The sequence below is a fragment of the Erinaceus europaeus genome, chromosome X (genome assembly GCF_950295315.1).
Source record: "Erinaceus europaeus chromosome X, mEriEur2.1, whole genome shotgun sequence".
In the NCBI taxonomy this organism is placed as follows: domain Eukaryota; kingdom Metazoa; phylum Chordata; class Mammalia; order Eulipotyphla; family Erinaceidae; genus Erinaceus; species Erinaceus europaeus.
The window spans coordinates 91,756,915-91,776,038 of NC_080185.1; positions in this window are offsets into that span (position 1 = coordinate 91,756,915).

The following is a 19,124-nucleotide window of genomic DNA, read 5'->3' on the forward strand; positions in this document are numbered from 1 at the left end:
ATAGGGTGAAATAATACATTGCAAGAATCTTTTTACTATTGAGTGAGATAAGATACGCTAAATGCCTGCCACTTAGTAAATCTTTAGTGTGTGACAGTGATGGTCATTATTATTACTACTTAAATTAATTCTAAAAACAAGTCTAAGGCAATTTATCAACCCTAAATTTTTTACAAAGAAATCTGTAAAATTTAAATACAAACTGCCCCAAAATAATTCAAATGTCCCTATGCTCAATGACTTTTAGACTGTGTTCTGATTTAAAAAACTGAGATTTGACAGGACTTCTAGGAGGACTGATTAAAGAATTCATCAAAGCCTCTCTGTAAAAAGCAATGCTAAAATTGGACAAAGTTGTAAAAAAAAAGCCATTAAAGATTCTGAAAATTGATTAAAAGCATACAACAAAATGAAGCATATTCATGAAAATTTAATGAACACATATAAAAATAATAAGAGTCTCTGATGTTTTAATCTAATAGCTCTCCAATTTCTTTACCTTAGCTCTTTAATTTTAGCTAGGTGGGGGCAGACTTGGAGGAATGGCAGCCCTACAGCCCTATAAGAGTGATGACTTTATTTGGAGCATTTCATGCCTGGGGAGCTGTCAAAAACAAAACCAATTTCACTGTCAAATAATGGAAGATGAACATCACAGCTAGTCAGAGGTTATAATGCTAGTTGGTTCAAGCAACAAAATGGCATCCTGTTAAAAGTTTATGTGTATTCTACAAAACCAAACAGCAGTAATTTTTTATCATACTTATGGGGGGGTAATGGTTTACAGTGTAGACATAGACACATGGGTGCCATTTCATTATGCACCAGGACCCCAAAGTTCATTTATGCCCCCTATCCTCCTCCTTCCCAAGAGTTTGCTCTGATGCAACACACCGTGTCTAGTTCGTATTTCGCTTTGTGTTCCCCTTCTTTGTCCCTATTAAGTCCCACTTATAAGTGAGATTATTTAATGGTTATCCTTCTCTTTTTAGCTAATCTCACTTAGCATAGTTGTTGTTATTTAACTTAAATAGGGGTTGGTTGAGGGGGCTGCTGCGTTGCATAAAAGGATTCACAGCAGGGAGCTGGGAACTGGTTTAAACGATACAAGGTTTATTAGGGTGAAACAGGTAAAAGGCAAAATAAGCACTTATTATCAAGGGTTAAGAGTACACTAGCTCCATAAAGTCTGAGTATAGTTATCAAAAGTTTAGTCCCATAAGATAAACAATTATCAGCTCTGGTAAAGGTTGCTCATGGCCGGAGAGGGGTCTAAAAAGTTAGCGGCTAGCAGAGTCACATGTGTTCAGTTCCCAGGAAAAGTAGCCATGGCAGGTACCTGGCGCACCTCCGTCGAGATGCATCTGACCAGGAGAAGCAGCAGCAGCCAAAGAGAATGACTTCTGGCTGGCTGTACTTTTAAGTCTATTCAGCTCACCCACAATGTTTTGTACACCAGCATAGACTGGATCCACCCACAGTCCACCATGCGCCTGCACAGATCACTGCATACTCTGTCACCAAGGCTGACATCAGCACTGTGCTGGGACTTCCATCCATGCTCACCGGTATACTGAATCACCACACATAGTGTCTTCAAGTTCCATTCAAGATGATGCAAAATAGATAAATTCATCATTACTTAAATTTATTTAATGGGGGATTAATGGTTTACAGTTGACAATAAAATACAATAGATTGTACATGCTTAATATTTCCCAGTTTTCCATATAACAATTCAATCCCCACTAGGTCCTCCTCTGCCTTCATGTTCCAGGACCTGAACCCTCCCACCCACCACAGAGTCTTTTACGGTCCAAGTTCTGCTTAGTGTTTTCCTTCTGATCTTGTTTTTCAACTTCTGTCTATGAATGAGATCATTCCATTTTCATCCTTCTGTTTCTGACTTGTCTTACTTAACATGATTTCTTTAAACTCCATCCAGGATGGGCTGAAAATAGTGAAATCACCATTTCTAATACCTGAGTAGTAGTTCATTGTATATATAAGCCACAACTTACTCAGCCACTCATCTGTTGTTGGACACCTGGGTTGCTTCCAGGTTCTGGCTATTACAAATTGTGCTGCTATGAACATAGGTATAAACACTTCTTTTTGGATGGGTGTTTTTGGTTCCATAGGATATAGCCCCAGGAGAAGAATTGCAGGGTCTTAGGATAGGTCCACTTTTAGCCTTCTGAGAGTTCTCCAGACTGCTCTCCACAGAGGTTGGACCAATTGCACCAGCAGTGCAGGAAGGTTCCTTTGTTCCCACAGCCTCTCCAGCATTTATTGCTGCTGTCATTTTTTGATGTATGACATTCTCAAAGGGATGAGGCTGTATCTCATTGTTGTCTTGATTTGCATTTATCTGACAATCAATGACTTGGAGCATTTTTCACATGTTTATTCGCCTTTTGGAGCTCTTTTATGTAGACTATTCTGTTCATATCATCTCCCATTTTTGGATGGGGTCATTTGTTTTTTTGTTGCTGAGTTTGGTGAGCTCTTTATATATTTTGATTATTAGCCTCTTGTCTGATGAATGGCATGTATAGATCTCCCATTCTGTGAGGGGTCTCTTTGTTTGGGTGGTGGTTTCTTTTGGTGTACAGAAGATTTTCAATTTGATGTAGTCCCATTGACTTATTTTTTCATTTAGTCTTCTTTGTACTTGGGTTTGTTTCATTGAAGACGTCTTTAAGATTTACACAGAAAAGATTTTGCCATAGTTTTCCTTTAAGTATTTGATAGTTTGTGGTCCAACATTCAAGTCCCTGATCCATTTGGAATTTACTTTTGTATTTGGTAAAATATAGTGGTTCGCTTACATTCTTTTGCATGTTTCAATCCATTTTTTCCAACACCATTTGTTGAAGAGACTCCCCTTTTCCCCATTTAATAGTCTGGGCACCTTTGTCAAAGATTAGATGTCCATAGATGTGGAGGCTTACTTCTGGGGTCTCAATTGTATTCCAGTGGTCAGTATGTGTGTTCATGTTCCAGTACCAAGCAGTTTTGATGACAATGGCCCTATAATACAATTTGAGATCTGGGAGCGTGATGCCTCCAGTTCTGTTCTTTCTTCTCAAGATTGTTTTGGCAATTCCAGGTCTTTTCTGGTTCCAGATTAACATTTGTAGCATTTGTTCTGTTCTCCTAAAAATGTGTTTGGGAATCAACACTCATGATCAGCGGGGAAGCCAGACCTTCCACCTTCTGCATCCCACAATGACCTTGGGTCCATACTCCCAGAGGGATAAAGAACAGGCAAGCTATCAGAGGAGGGGATGGGATATGGAGCTCTGGTGGTAGGAACTGAGTGGAGTTGTACCCCTCTTATCCTATGTTTTTGTTAATGTCTCCTTTTTTAAATAAATAAAAAAATTTTAAATGTGGTTGGGAGCTTGATGGGATAGCATTAAATTTGTATATGACTCTGGGTAGTATATTCATTTTAATTATGTGAATTCTTCCAACCCATGAACATGGAATATCTTTCCACTTCTTTGTGTCTTTTTCAATTTCCATAAGTAGTGACTCATAATTTTCAGTATACAAGTCTTTCACTTCTTTGGTTAGGTTTACTCCTAGATACTTTACTATTTTTGTTGCTATAGGTAAAGGAATTGATTTCTGGATTTCAACTTCTTCTTAGTGTTTGCATAGAGGAATGCCACTGACTTTTGGATGTTAATTTTGTAGCCTGACACCTTACTGTATTGCCTGATGATTTCCAAAAGCCTCTTGCTGGATTCATTAGGTTTTTCTATGTATACTATCATGTCATCTGCAAATAGGGAGAGTTTGACTTCTTCTCCTCCAATCTTTATCCCTTTAATTCCTTTCTCCTGCCTGATTGCTATGGCAAGAACTTCCAACACTATGTTGAATAGTAATGATGATAGTGGGCAGCCCTGTCTAGGACCTGATCTGAGGGGAAATGCTTCTAGTTTTCCACTATTGAGTATGATGTTAGCTGTAGGTTTGTTATATATATATATACTCCACTATCAGGAATTGTCCATCTATTTCCATTTTGTAGTGTTTTGATCATAAAGGGATGTTGTATTTTGTCAAAGGGATGTTGTATTTTGTCAAAGGTCTATTGATATGACCATGTGGATTTTGGTCTTGCTTTTATTGATGTGGTGGATCATGTTGATTGATTTACGTATATTAAATCAACCTTCCATGCCTGTGATAAACCCCACTTGGTCATGATGAACAATCTTTTTAATATACTGCTGTAACTGGTTGGCTAGAATTTTGTTCAATATTTTAGCATCTGTGTTCATCAAAGATATTGGTCTGTAGTTTTGGTTTTTGGTCGTGTCCCTCTCTGCTTTTGGTATCAAAGTGACGTTGGCTTCATAGAAGCCGGAAGGGATTATTCCAGTGTCTTCCATATTCTAGAAGACTTTTAAAAGTAGAGGTACTAACTCTTCCTTGAAGGTTTTGTAGAATTCATTTCTAAAACCATCTGGTCAAAGACTTTTTTTCTTGGGAAGGTTTTTGATAACTGCTTCAATTTCATTAGCTGTGATGGGTCTGTTCATATCATTTAGTTACTCTTTATTTAATTTTCAAAGTTTGTAGGTATCTAGAAAATCGTCCATTTTTTCCAGGTTCTCTAGCTTGGTGGCATATAGTTGTTCATAGAAGAATCGAATGATAATGCTGAATTTCTCTGGTGTCTGTTGTGAAATCTCCTCTTTCATTTACTATCTGATTTATTTGGGTCTTCTCCCTTTTGGTTTTGTGAGTCTGGCTAAAGGTTTGTTGATTTTATTCACTCTTTCGAAGAACCAACATTTACTTTCGTTGATCTTTTGTATGGTTTTCTTATTTTCAATGTAATTGATTTCTACCCTAACTTTAGTGATTTCTGTCCTTCTGGTTGCTGTAGGGTTCTTTTGTTCTTCTTCTTCTAGGTCTTTAAGATGTGCAATAAGGATGTTTATTTAGCTTTTTCTTGTTTCCTAATGTTTGCTTGTATGGCTATGAACGTCCCTCTCAGTACTGCCTTACTTGTGTACCAAATATTTTGATAGCTTGTGTCTTCATTTTCCTTGAACTCTCGAAACATTTTGATTTCTTCCTTTATTTCCTCTTTGACCCAGTAGTTGTTAAGGAGTATACCATTGAGCTTCCACATTTTGGGACTGTTACTAATCTTTTGTTGATTGGTAAGTGTTAGTTTAATTCTACTGTGGTCTGAGAAGATGCTTGGGATGATTTCAGTGCTCTTGAACTTGCTGATGCTGTCTTTGTGGCCTAACATATGGTCTATCTTTAAGAATCATCCATGTAGACTTGAGTAAAATGTGCATTCCAGTTTCTTGTGATGAATGACTCTGAAAATGTCCAATAGTTCTAGTTTATCTATTTACTCATTTAGCTCCCACATGTCTTTATTGATTTTCTGCCTGGATGATCTGTGAAGTTGAGAGAATGGGGTGTTGAAGTCCCCTACTATGACTGTGTTGCTGTTAATATATTGCTGTAGCTCTTTCAGTAGTTGTTTGATGTATTTAGATAGCTTCTCATTGGGTGCATAGATGTTAATAATTGTTAAGTCCTCTTGGTTGACTGATCCTCTGAACATTAAGTAATGTCCATTCCTATCTTTTTAAATTTTATTTATTTTAAAGTCTACCATGTCAGATATGAGAATTGCTGTTCCTGCCCTTTTTTTATGAGCCATTGGCTTGTATGATAGTTTTCCATTCCTTTCACTTTGAGTCTGTGTTTGTCTTGTTGAGTTAAGTGGGTTTCCTGTAGACAACATACTGTTGGGTTATGTTTTCTGATCCATCTTCCTACTCTGTGCCTTTTAAGAGATGAATTCAGGCCATTGACATTTATTGATATCAAAGATTAAAGATATTTTAACACCGTTCTTATAGAGTTTTAGAGTGTTCTGCTAGATGGCCTATTTATGGTGGTCTGATTGTTTATAGAAGACCTTTCAGAACTTCTTTCAGGGCAGGCTTGGTGATAGTTCATTCTTTCAACTGTTGCTTGTCTGAGAATGTTTTTATGTCTTCATCTAGTCTGAATGACTATCTAGCAGGATACAGTAGTCTTGGTTGAAAGCCTTTCTTATTGAGTACTCAATAGATATCTTACCATTCTGTTCTGGCCTGTAGTGTTTGTGTGGATAAGTCTGCTGCTAATCTTATGGGTTTTCCTCTGTAGGTGACTCTTTGTTTTTCCCTTGCAGCCTTCGGGATCCTTTCTTTATCTTTATTCATTTCCATTCTAAATATGGTGTATCTTGGTGTCTTTAAGTCTGGATTAATTCTGTTTGGGACCCTCTGGGGTTCTTGAGACTTTATGTCTTTGATGTTGCCTAGAGTAGAGAAGTTCTCAGATATTAAGTCCTGAAGAATGCTTTCTTCCCCTCCTTCTCTTTCTTCCTCTGGTAAGCAAATAATGTGTATATTGTTTCTTTTGAAGTCATATCATGTGTATCTGTTGTTGTTTTCAGTATCTCTTAATATATTTTTGAGATCTCCTACTTCTTTTTTAATTGTCTCTAATTTGTCCTCGATCTTGATAATTCTGTCTTCAGCCTCATTTATTCTATTCTCTCTCCCTTCTACTTTTCTGGAGTTCATCTATTTTGTGACCCTGTTCTGATACTATTTTAGCTTGTTCAGCTAGTTGTGTTCTTAGCTCAGCTATTTCAGCTTTCAGCACTCTAATAACCTTTAGATAATTAGTGTTTTCTTCCAGAGTCTCATTTGTTGTTTCTATATTTCTGATGACAATTCTTTCTAAGTTTTTACTTACTCCTGTGATTATTTCCTTAACTAGTGTTTGGATGTTGACCTCATTATTTTGTGCTTCAACCTTTGGGGGCTTTAGCTGGACTCTTGTGCTGGTTCATTTCTCCAATATTTCTTCTCATTGGTTTAACCATTCTATATAGTATGTTATGAGGTCCCTCTCTCAGCACTTTTTAAATTACTGATCACTCTTGCCTGGATTGACTTGTGTCTAAGTAAGGTAATTAAAGGGTTCACAGTTGTGGAAACTGACAGTTGTTTCCATATTACTTTAATCCCTGAGTTGGAGCTCAGTGGCTTAAAAGCCTCTTTTGTTCTTTTTCTTCCCCGTAGGCTATTGGAGCCTGAGGGGTTTTAAACTATAAGTAGGCTTCTTAGCTTAATCACTGATTCCTGATCAAGAGATAAAGCAGGGTGGGGCAGAGATAATCCAGTGGTTATGTAAAGAGACTCTCACAGCCCCACCACTATGCCACCGAGGTATAGATTTTCTCCTGAGTTTCCTGGTTAGTTCTCTGCCCCCTGGTGTCGGCATAGGGCCTCCCTGCTGCTGCTCCAGATTCTGAGGGCAGTAGCAATGGAGACTCAGAGTTGCATTTGGTGAGTCTCAGGGGAGTCCTCTCCTCCCTTTAGCCTTCTTTTTGTTGGTGAAAGAGACTAGAGGTTGTGTCTCAACTGGTAAACTGCCAGACTATTATCAGCTACTTAATCTCTCCCTAGGCTCCTCTCTGTCCATGAGTCACAGGTGTTTGCACTCACCGGTGATTTGATGGGTTCCTGAAGTTCTTCTAGTCCTGTCTTGTTGTGGTCCCAGGTGGTCTCCTTTGGTATTCCTAGTTGTCTGGGTCGTTTTTTATGGGTGAGTTGAGACCACTGACATTTAGTGAAATTACAAATTTCAATGCCATTTTAAAATTTCTATTGATTTATTTATTTTTATTTTTTTATTTATAAAAAGGTAACAGTGACAAAATCATAGTATAAGAGGGGTACAACTCCCCACCTTTCCTACCATCAGAACTCTGTATCCCATCTCCTCCCCTAATAGCTTTCATATTCTTTATCCCTCTGGTTGTATGGACCCAAAGTCATTGTGGGATACAGAAGGTGGAAGGTCTGGCTTCTGTAATTGCTTCCCCGCTGAATATGTGGGTATTGGCAGGTGGAGCCATACTCCCAGCCTGTATGGATCTCTCTTTCCCTAGTGGGGCAGTGCTCTGGGGAATCGGTGCTCCAAGACACATTGGTGGGGTTATCTGTCTAAGGAAGTCTGGTTGGCATCATGTTATCATCTGGAAACTGGTGGCTGTAAAGAGAGTTAACATATAAAGCCAAACAAATTGTTGACTAATCATGAACCTAAAGGCTTGAATAGTGCAGATGAAGATTTGGGGTCTCTGTTTTGAAGATAGCTAGTAGGCCTATTTTAGTTATATTCCAAAGGGTCTATGACTATAAAAGTTTTTTTTCCCCTGAGCATGAAATCTGCTTTGTAGGTGGATCCAAGTTATTGTCTGAGGAGATGATGTCATGGATGGAAAAGGGGGCTAGAAATCTGGATCAGGGAAGAGAGTAGCTCCCAAATATGGGAAAGGTGTATAAATATTGTTGACTGTAAACCCCATCGATTTGATGTTATCTGGGGCCCATTTTCAGCTTAGGAGCCTATGGTAACCTCTTCATCCCTGTAGGTCTGAGCTCACATTCTGTAGTCATGAGGAGGAACATTCCAAGCTGCCCCAATTTCAGGACCCATCTTCCTCAGGTGGAAGATAGAGTATATTGTCCAGCCTCCCTTTGGAGGATGGAACATTCTCTATCATTGTTGATCCATATTGAGGGCAAGGTCCTATGGGGCCCACAAAGGGCTCCATTGTATTGTTCCTGATGGAGATGATCAGTGACAATGGAGAGAGGGATTTATTTGAGGTCTAGGCCCATCATGTCTGTGGGAAGTGGGAATCCCAGGACTCCCCGACTAGGGCCCCAGGTGATGGGATGGCCTGATAGTGATTAAAGAGTCATCATTAAAGTATCTCAGTATATTTTCCCTATTCAGCTTTTGCAGTCCTTGCTTTGATAAGGTTAGCTTTGGAGTGAGTGAGGGAAGTGTAATAGGAAGTGGGTGAGGAGGGTCTCTAAGTCTAAGTAGACAGTATTTCATTATGAACTTTATACTGACTCACTGCAGACTCTTGTGTACTTTTGCTTTCAGGTATATATTTTGCCCTAATTTATGGATACATATGAACATATGCCCTATCTCATGGGACATGGTCTATATCTAGGTTTTGGGACTTTGTTTGGAAGTGAACAACCTGATATGGAATTAAGTTGTCCTATGAGAAAACAAAGGTCTTACCTGAGTAATGAGGCTGAAGGGTTGACATTCCATGCCTGATGTCTCTGGACACAGTCTGAAGCTGAGCTCGTTGTGTTGATTAGGTTGGGATTGGTGGATGCAATATCATTTGGTATGAATTGAGAGAAGCATGCAGGAAAGTGATCCCCACCCTAGAGATAACAGGACTGGGGGAAATATAGGCTCTATAGAGGAAATGGGAGGTTCCTGCTTTCTTAGGGTTTAATAATGCAATAGATAGTTATTGCTATAATCATATTATTTGGCAATTGGGTTAACGTTGTGAGGATTTGCTGTATCATACACAACATCACCATAATTTATATCCTTTGACATTATTTGTATATAGCTGTGCCACCAGTTGCTTCTGTTCTCCGTGGTCTATGGTTTTAAGAGAGTCACCTATCAAAGACTCAGCCTATGGTCTGTGCATTAAAAAGTTTGAGACATTCAATCAATTTTTCCCCTCTCATATTAATTAAATAGTGATTTATGACCACAAATTAATAGGAGTGTATATAGACACCATTCCCAACACCAAAAGACTGTGTCCATCCCATCCTCCTCCCCTCCTTTGCCCCCTCTCCCAGTGAAGCTGAACTTCTGCCCTCACCCTTAACCCAGAGATTTTTACTTTGGTGCCCTACTCCAAATTCAGTCAAATTTTGCTTTGCATTTACCTTTCTGTTCTTCTTTCTCAACTTCTGTTTATGAGTGGGATCATCCTATACTTCTCTTTGTCTTTCTGACTTAGCTCACTTAACATAATTCCTTCTAGCTCCATCCAAGATGGATCAGAGAAGGTGGGTTAATTGTTCTTAATAGCTGCATAGTATTCCATTGTGAATATATACAACAGCTTTCTCAGCCATTCATCTGTCGTTGGGCACCTGGATTGTTTCCAGGTTTTAGCTATTATGAATTGTGCTGCTATGAACATAGGTGTATACATATCTTTTTGGTTGAGTGTTATAGAGTCCTTGGGGTATATCCCTAGGAAAGGAATTACTGGCCTTGTGAGAGTTCTCCAGACTGCTCTCCACAGGGGTTGGACCAATTTATATTCCCACCAGCAGTGCAGAAGAGTTCCTTTGTTCCCACAGCCTCTCCAGTATTTGTTGCTGCTGTCTTGTTTGATGTATGCCATTCTCACAGTGATGAGGTGGTATCTCAGTGTTGTCTTTATTTGCATTTCTCTGTCAATCAGTGACCTGGAGCAATTTTTCATATGTTTGTTAGCCTTTTGCATCTCTTCTGTAGTGAATGTTCTGTTAATATCCTCTGCCCATTTTTGGATGGGGTCATTTGCTTTTTTGTTGCAAAGTTTCAAAGTTTGCTGAGCTCTTTGTATATTTTGGTTTTTAGTCTCTTTTCTAATATATGGCATGTGAAGATCTTCTCCCATTCTGTGAGGGGTCTCTTTGTTTGGGTGATGGCTTCTTTTACTGTACAGAAGCTTTTCAATTTGATGTAGTCCCATTGATTTGTTTCTGTTTTAGTCTTCCTTGCAATTGGGTTTGTAGCATCAAAGAGGTTTGAGGTTTAGGTGGGAAAATGTTCCACCAATGTTTTCCTCTAAGTATTTGATAGTTTCTGGTCTAACATCCAGGTCTTTCATCCATTTGGAATTGAATTTTTTTTCCAGTGAGATAAAGTGGTTCAGTTTCATTCTTATTCATGTTTCAACCCAGTTATTCCAGCACCATTTATTGAAGAGAGCCTCCCTCCTCCATTTAATACTTTGGGCCCCCTTATCAAAGATTAGCTGTCCATAGGTGTGGGGGGTTAGTTCTTGGCTTTCAATCTGTTCTCACTGGACAAAATATTGCTAGAACATACTTTCTTTTGATTTTGATTTCTTGGGGATATTATATATTCTGAATAAAGATGACATTTCTGATATTTCTTTCTCTGCCACCAGTCTGTTAAGGAACACATTTTCTTGATTCCTATTTATTTGTATCAGCATTTTTTTTCCCTCCAGGGTTATTGCTGGGCTTGGTGCCTGCACCATGAATCCACCACTCCTGGAGGCCATTTTTTCCCACTTTTGTTGCCCTTGTTCTTGTAGCCTCATTGTGGGTATTATTATTACCATTGTTGATGTTGTTCGTTGTTGGATAGGACAGAGAGAAATGGAGAGAGGAAGGGAAGACAGGGGGGAGAGAAATATAGACACCTACAGACCTGCTTCACTGCCTGTGAAGAGACTCCCCTGCAGGTGGGGAGCCGGGGGGCTCGAACCGGGATCCTTACGCTGGTCCTTTCGCTTTGTGCTCAACCCACTGTGCTCAACCCACTGTGCTCAACCCACTGTGCTCAACCCACTGTGCCACTGCCAGACTCCCGCATATTTCTTTTTTTAAAAAAAATATGTATGTATGTATTTACTTCCTCGATAGAAATAGAATAATCAAGAGGGACTAGGGAGATAGAGAGGGAGAGAGACAGAGAGACATCTGCAGCCCTGCTTCACCTGTTATGAAGCTTTGCCACTGCATGTGAGTGTATTAGCATATTTCTGAAAATTTCCTTGTTATCTATTTCATTCTTGTATTCTAAGCAGGATTCTCTTCCCCACCCCAGTTGTAGGTACACATTAACCTTTAACTACCTTCCACAGTGCCTCCAATTGTAGAGATGTAGTTTGGACATAAAATAAGCATGACTACCTCCTCAATGGAAGTGGGTGTTTCCTTGACCTGTGTGAAACTTAAACCTTTGGGGGTTATGTAAATATGGATAAACTTTTATAGTTTCCTTTGAATTGTGTGTTCCCTTTCTCTTCCCTTCTATTGCTCTGAGCATAGGATAAGTAGTGGAGAAATCAGGTTCTGAGAATGTGTTTTACCCCCTTCATTATTGACTTTTTACCTGATTACCTTCCACTATATCACCACCACCAGCACAGCCGGGGTGGGGGTGGGGGGTTGTTGGAAGGTAGGTAGCTCATAAAGCTATGTAAAGGGTGTGGCCACAAGGTATGCCAAGAGCATTTTACGAAGCTATTCTGGGAGTCATTGTGAACAGGAGAGTTTGTTGAATTATACTTTATTAAATCCGAACTACTATCCATGTCATGGTTAGATTGTTTAGCTAATGGAGTTATATAAAGATTGCAGTTGTAAGCATTCATTTCTGGAACAGACTTTTACTTTTAGATGTTAACTAAAACCAGGAGCCCTAAATAACTGTGGCATTCATAAGAAAATTGAGTTAGCTAATGTTTATACATTCTTTGAATAACTTGATAATAGTTAACCATGAATACTTTTACTAGAACTGGAACTCTTCAGCATAATTTCATACAGCAATTCTAAGTTTTGTCAGCAAAAAAAAAAAGTGTCCACCTATTTATTTTCTGACTCATGCTTTGTTACCATCTGATTAGTGTGTTATGCTGAATTCTATTTTCCCTGCACATATGCTTAATGCTTCCGCATGGAATGAAGTGTAATGTGTTAACATTTAACATTTACAGTGGATTGTAAGAAACACTATCAACAACTTTTTATATCTATAGACAAGGATAATTACTAGTCAGAGACTTCAAATAGAATTGCTTCTACTAATAAAATTGTTGAGTATTCGGGATTACTTCATTCAAACTAAGACAACAATTAAAAATTAATGCAGATAAATATGTTGTAGTGGGCGGGTGTTTCCCCTCCTCTGATCTATTGTTATTTGAAATCTTTGTTAAATAATTTGGAGTTTGAAAGGATGACTGAAAGCTTTTGTTATCAATGCCTTTTATCTTAAAAAAAAAAAAAAAAGGTTTCCGGAGTTGGGCGTTAGCGCAGCATGTTAAGCGCAGGGACTGGCATAAGGATCCCAGTTCCAGCGCCCCCCCTCCCCACCTGCAGGGGGATTGCTTCACAAATGGTGAAGCAGGTCTTCAGGTGTCTGTCTTTCTCTGCCCCTCTGTCTTCCCCTCCTCTCTCCATTTCTCTCTGTCCTATTCAACAACGATGACAGCAACAACAACAATAACAATAAAACAACAAGGGCAGCAAAAGGGAATAAATAAATAAATAAATAAATAAATATTAAAAAATAGATGTTTCTTTTGCCTCCAGGATTATTGCGGGGGTATAGTGCCTGAACAACTTGACCACTCCCAAGCAATCAATTTTTTCCCATTTTCTTTGTTAATTTTTGAATCTTTTCTTTATTTATTGGATAGAGACAAAGAAATTGAGAGAGGAGGGGAATGTAGAGAGGGAGCGAGGAAGAAAGACACTTGCAGGCTTGCTTCACCACTCAAGAAGATTCCTTCTGCAGGTGGGAACTGGGGACTTGAACCAGGGTCCTTGAGCATGATAACAGGTATGCTCTACTGAGTGCACCACCACCTGGCCTCTCATTTTTTTTTTTCCTATTTCTTTTTAATAGAGGGTGAAAGACAAAGAGAGAGAAGGAGTGGAAAAGACACAGAGAAGGGGAGACATCTGCAGCACTGCCCCACCATTCATGAAGCTTCCTTCCTGCAGGTGGGAACCAGGAACTTAAACCCAGGTGAGTCACCACCCAGGCCTTTAATTTTATTTGTAATCAAGAGAACTCGGATTAATTTACACTATTCTCTAAAATATACTTTGTTAGTAGATGCCTAGATTACTTTCAAAACTTCCCTTACTAAATCATAGTTTATACAGGAAAAAAAAATAGTAAATCCTGATGCATCTGAAGTTTCTTTATACTTCACAGCAATGGATTTGAGCAGGTTTCTAGCACAATACTATTATTACTGGCCTCAGCACAACGGTACCACTAGGTACCAAATCTTGTGGCCCCAAGTATCTTTGTTCCAAGAAACTGTAAAATGAAAATATGACCTAAGAAGGCAGTTATTCACTGACTGCTTCCTGCTCATCATCTCCAGCTTCTTGCTGAAGTTCTGCAATATTTCCAATTTCAATTCCACCTTCTGCAGAAGTTTACTATTAAAAGAATGTAGAGGGAGCCAGCACTATTCTGATGTTACAGACAAGTTCTCACAATGCCACAGACAATTCAGCATTAAATCAGGGCCTTTATATAAAATTATTCTATAATTTGGTAGGTTGAATGGCAGTGAGAACTTGGTAGAAAGTGGAGAAAGGGGTAGGGAATGATTGAGACTACAAAACTTCTTGTTTGGTAAAAGATTGACTTGAGTTACTGTCTTCTGCCTTCATTTTTACTATATGTTTTTTTTTTTTTAATTTTTTTATTTATAAAAAGGAAACAGTGGCTAAGGATCCCGGTTCAAGCCCCTGGCTCCCCACCTACAGGGGCATCGCTTCACAGGCGGTGAAGCAGGTCTGCAGGTGTCTATCTTTCTCTCCCTCTCTCTGTCTTCCCCTCCTCTCTCCATTTCTCTCTGTCCTATTCAACAACGACGACAACAATAATAACTACAACAATAAACAACTAGGGCAACAAAAGGGAATAAATAAATATTAAATAAATAAATATTTTAAAGCATTTAAAAAAAAAGGAAACAGTGACAAAACCATAGGACAAGAGGGATACAACTCCACACAATTCCCACCATCAGAACTCCATATCCCATCCCCTCCTCTGACAGATTTCCTATTCTTTATCCCCCTGGGAGTATGGACCCAGGGTCATTATGGGGTGCAGAAGGTGGAAGGTCTGGTGTAATTGCTTCCCCACTGAACATGGGTGTTGGCAGGTCAATCCATACTCCCAGCCTCTCTCTCTCTTTCCCTAGTGGGACAGGGCTGTGGGGAAGTGGGCCTCCAGGACACATTGGTGGAGTCATCTGCCTAGGGAAATCCAGTTGGCATTATGTTAGTATCTGGAACCTGGTGGCTGAAAAGAGAATTAACATATAAACAAATTGTTGATTAATCATGAACCTCAAGGTTGGAATATTGCAGATGAAGATTTGGGGTCTCTGCTTTGAAGATAGCTAGTAGGCCTATTTTAGTTATATTCCAAAGGGCCCATGACTACACTAGTTATTTCCTGAGCCTGACATCTGATAAGAATGTGGACCCAAGCTGTTGTCTGGGAAGATGATGTCATGGCTGGAAAAAGGGATAGAAAGCTGGATCAGGGACTAGAGTAGCTCCCAAATATGGGAAAGGTGTATAAATATTGTTGACTCTAAGGCCCATCGATTTGATCTGATCTGGGGCCCATATTCAGCTTAGGAGCCTATGGTAACCTCTGCATCCCTGTAGGTCTGAGCTCACGTTCTATGGTCACGAGTAGGAACATTCCAAGCTGCCCCAATTTCAGGACCCATCTTCCTCAGGTGGAAGATAGAGTAATGTTGTCCAGGCTCCCTTCGGAGGATGGAACATTCTCTATCATTGTTGATCCACATTGAGGGCAAGGTCCTATGGGGCCCACAAAGGGCTCCATTGTGTTGTCCCTGATGGAGATGACCAGTGACAATGGAGAGAGGGATCTATTTGAGGTCTAGGCCCATCATGTCTGTGTGGGAAGTGGGAATCCCAGGACTCCCTGACTAGGGCCCCAGCTGATGGGATGGCCTGATAGTGACTAAAGAGCCATCATTAAAGTGAGCCAGTCTTTGCTCTTATTCAGCTTTCGTAGCCCTTACTTTGATAAGGTTAGCTTTGGAGTGACTGAGGGAAGTGTAATAGCAAGTAGGTAAAGAGGGTATCTATGTTTAAGTAGAAACTAATTCATTAGGAACTTTATGGTGTCTTTTTAGGTCTTTCTACATGCTTGCTTCATTTATCGACTCACTGTAGGAACTATATATATATATATTTTTAATATTTTATTTTATTTATTTATTCCCTTTTGTTGCCCTTGTTGTTTTATTGTTGTAGTTATTATTGTTGTTGTTGTTGTTGTTGGATAGGACAGAGAGAAACAGAGAGAGGAGGGGAAGACAGAGAGGGGGAGAGAAAGATAGACACCTGCAGACCTGCTTCACCGCCTGTGAAGCAACTCCCCTGCAGGTGGGGAGCTGGGGTTCGAACCGGGATCCTTATGCCAGTCCTTGTGCTTTGCGCCACCTGCGCTTAACCCGCTGCACTACAGCCCGACTCCCAGGAACTATATTTTTTTGTGTGGTTCTGGGGAACAAACTAAGGAGCTTACATCTGAATGGCACTGCCAACTGGCCTCCGCAGTCTAATCGTTTTTGTTTGTTTGCTTATAGTTATTAATTTTATTGTTTTGGCCACTAGAATTATCACTAGGGCTTGTTGCCTGTATGATGATTCCACCATTCTTGATAACCACTTTTTTCTCCTTTTTCTTTCTTTCTGATAAAAGATGAGAGACAGAGAGAAATAGACAGAGGCACCTGCAGCACTGTTTCATCACTCCTAAAGCTTCTCCACTGTAGAGTTAAGAGGGACTGGGGGTTTGAATCTGGATCCTCTCAAGTCTGTTCCATTGATCACTAAACAATAATCTTTATCACTGATGATTTCACCTTGACTATTTGTTTAGGGTAGTGTTTGCCAAGTTCCTTTACCATAAGGTTACTATTTTTCTCTTTGGATCTGATGAATACCTTGAAAAAGATGTATTTTGAATGGAGCTAATATCATGTTTCTCCCCAAACTTTCACTGATTTGCCTGTCCACGGGTGGCTCTTGCACACAAGAGTTATAACTTGCACACAATTATTTCTGCAGTGTTTATCCCATGATAATTTTATATTTTCTTCCTTTTGCTGCAGTCCATTATGTTTATTTATTTATTGGGTAGAGACTGTCAGAAATCGAGAGGAAGGAAGAGACAGAGAGGGAAATAGAAAGACACCTGCAACCCTGCTTTACCACTTGCAAAGCTTTCCCCCTGCAGGTGGGACCAGTGACTTGAACCTGGATCCATGTATGCTCAACCAGGTGCACCACCACCTGGCCCCCCTTTTCCTTTTTTTTTAATTTATTTTTTTATTTAAGAAAGGAAAAATTAACAAAACCATCGGGTGTGGGGGGTACAACTCCACACAATTCCCACCACCCAATCTCCATATCCCATCCCCTCCCCTGATAGCTTTCCCATTCTCTACCCTCTGGGAGCATGGACCCAGGGTCATTGTGGGATGCAGAAGGTGGAAGGTCTGGCTTCTGTAATTGCTTCCCCACTGAACATGGGCGTTGACTGGTCGGTCCATACTCCCAGTCTGCCTCTCTCTTTCCCTAGTTGGGTGGGTCTCTGGGGAAGCAGAGCTCCACGACACATTGGTGGGGTTTTCAGTCCAGGGAAGCCTGGCCAGCATCCTGATGGCATCTGGAACCTGGTGGCTGAAAAGAGGGTTAATATACGAAGCCAAACAAATTATTGAGCAATCATGGACCCAAAGGTTGGAATAGTGGAGAGGAAGTGTTGGGGGGATACTCACTGCAAACTCTAGTGTACTTCTGCTTTCAGGTATATATTTTGCACTAGTTTATGGATATGTGTGAACATATGCTCTCTCTCACAGAACCCACCCTTTCCTTTCATAGTATTCTCTAATTCCATCCCAGGTGGATCACTTTCTAACGGCCCCCCTTTTTCTACAGTTTAAAATTGAAGTTCTTTAGTAAAAGAGAACTGTTTATTTATGTATGTATTTTGGATTGAAACGGAGATAAATTGAAAGGAAAAAGAGGAGATAGGAAGAGAGAGAAAGAGAGAGACCTACAGTGCTATCTTACTGCTCATGAAGCTTCTCCCTTGCAGGTGGGGACTGAGGGCTTGAACCTGGGTCCTTATGCACTGTATTGTTTTTTTTAGTTTTTTATTTATAAAAAGGAAACACTGACTAAATCATAAACTAAGAGGGGTACAACTTCACACATTTCCCACCACCAGAACTCCGATACGGACAAAGAGAGATAAAGGGGGGAGAGAGAGAAAGTGTGAGAGACCTGAAGTACTCCACTGCTCTTGAAGCTCTCTCCCACCACCACAGGTGGAGAATGGAGGCTTGAACCTAGGTCCTCACACATGGTAAATGGTGAGCCACTGCCTGGTCCCAGAATATGAACATTTTATTTGAAAATTTTTCAAAACAGGGTTATCACTGGGTCTTTTTTTTCCTAAACTGGGTTACCATAACTTCACCACCATTTCCCAGCAGCATCCTTTCTTTTCCTTTCCTTTCCTTTCCTTTCCTTTCCTTTCCTTTCCTTTCCTTTCCTTTCCTTTCCTTTCCTTATCCTTCCATTTAATTTAATTTAATTTAATTTAATTTAATTTAATTTGCCTCCATGGTTTATCACTGGGTCTCGGTGCCTGCACTACAAATCCACTGCTCTTGGTGGCCATCTTTCTCCCATTGTTGTTGTTGCTGCTGCTTTTGTTGTTGTTGGATAGGATAGAGAGAAATTGAGAGAGAAAGGGGAAGACAGAGGGGGAGAGAAAGGTAGGCACCTACAGATTGCTTCACCGCTTGTGAAGTGAACCACCCTTCCCGTAGGTGGAGAGCCCAGGGCTTGAACCAGGATCTTTGCCCTTCATACTATGTGTGCTTAACCCAGTGAGCTACTGTCCACCTCCCTCTTTTTTTTTTTAATGGCATTAGGGTGAAGAGATATAAACTCCCAGGGCTGGGCCCTGTTCCCACTGCAGTGGGAGGAAGACTTATGAGTAGTGATGAAGTATTGTATCTCTCTCGTGCACTCACTCGTGCTGTATGTCTTTATAGTTCCCCATTCCCTCTTAATTTCTCTGCCTCTATCAGGAAAGAAGAAAAAAATGACTATTAGGAGCAGTGGTTTATTATTCAGGCACTGAGCCCCAGCAATAATCCTGGTGGCAATGAAGAAGGGAAAAGGGAGAGAGAGAGAGAGAGAGAGAGAGAGAGAGAGAGAGAGAGAGAGAGAGAACCAGCCTATAGAATGTTAGAAAATGGGAGTTGGGCGGTAGCGCAGGTGGTGTAAAGCGCAAGGACCGGCGTAAGGATCCTGGTTCGAGCCCCTGGTTCCCCACCTGCAGGGGAGAGTTGTTTCACAGGTGGTGAAGCAGGTCTGCAGGTG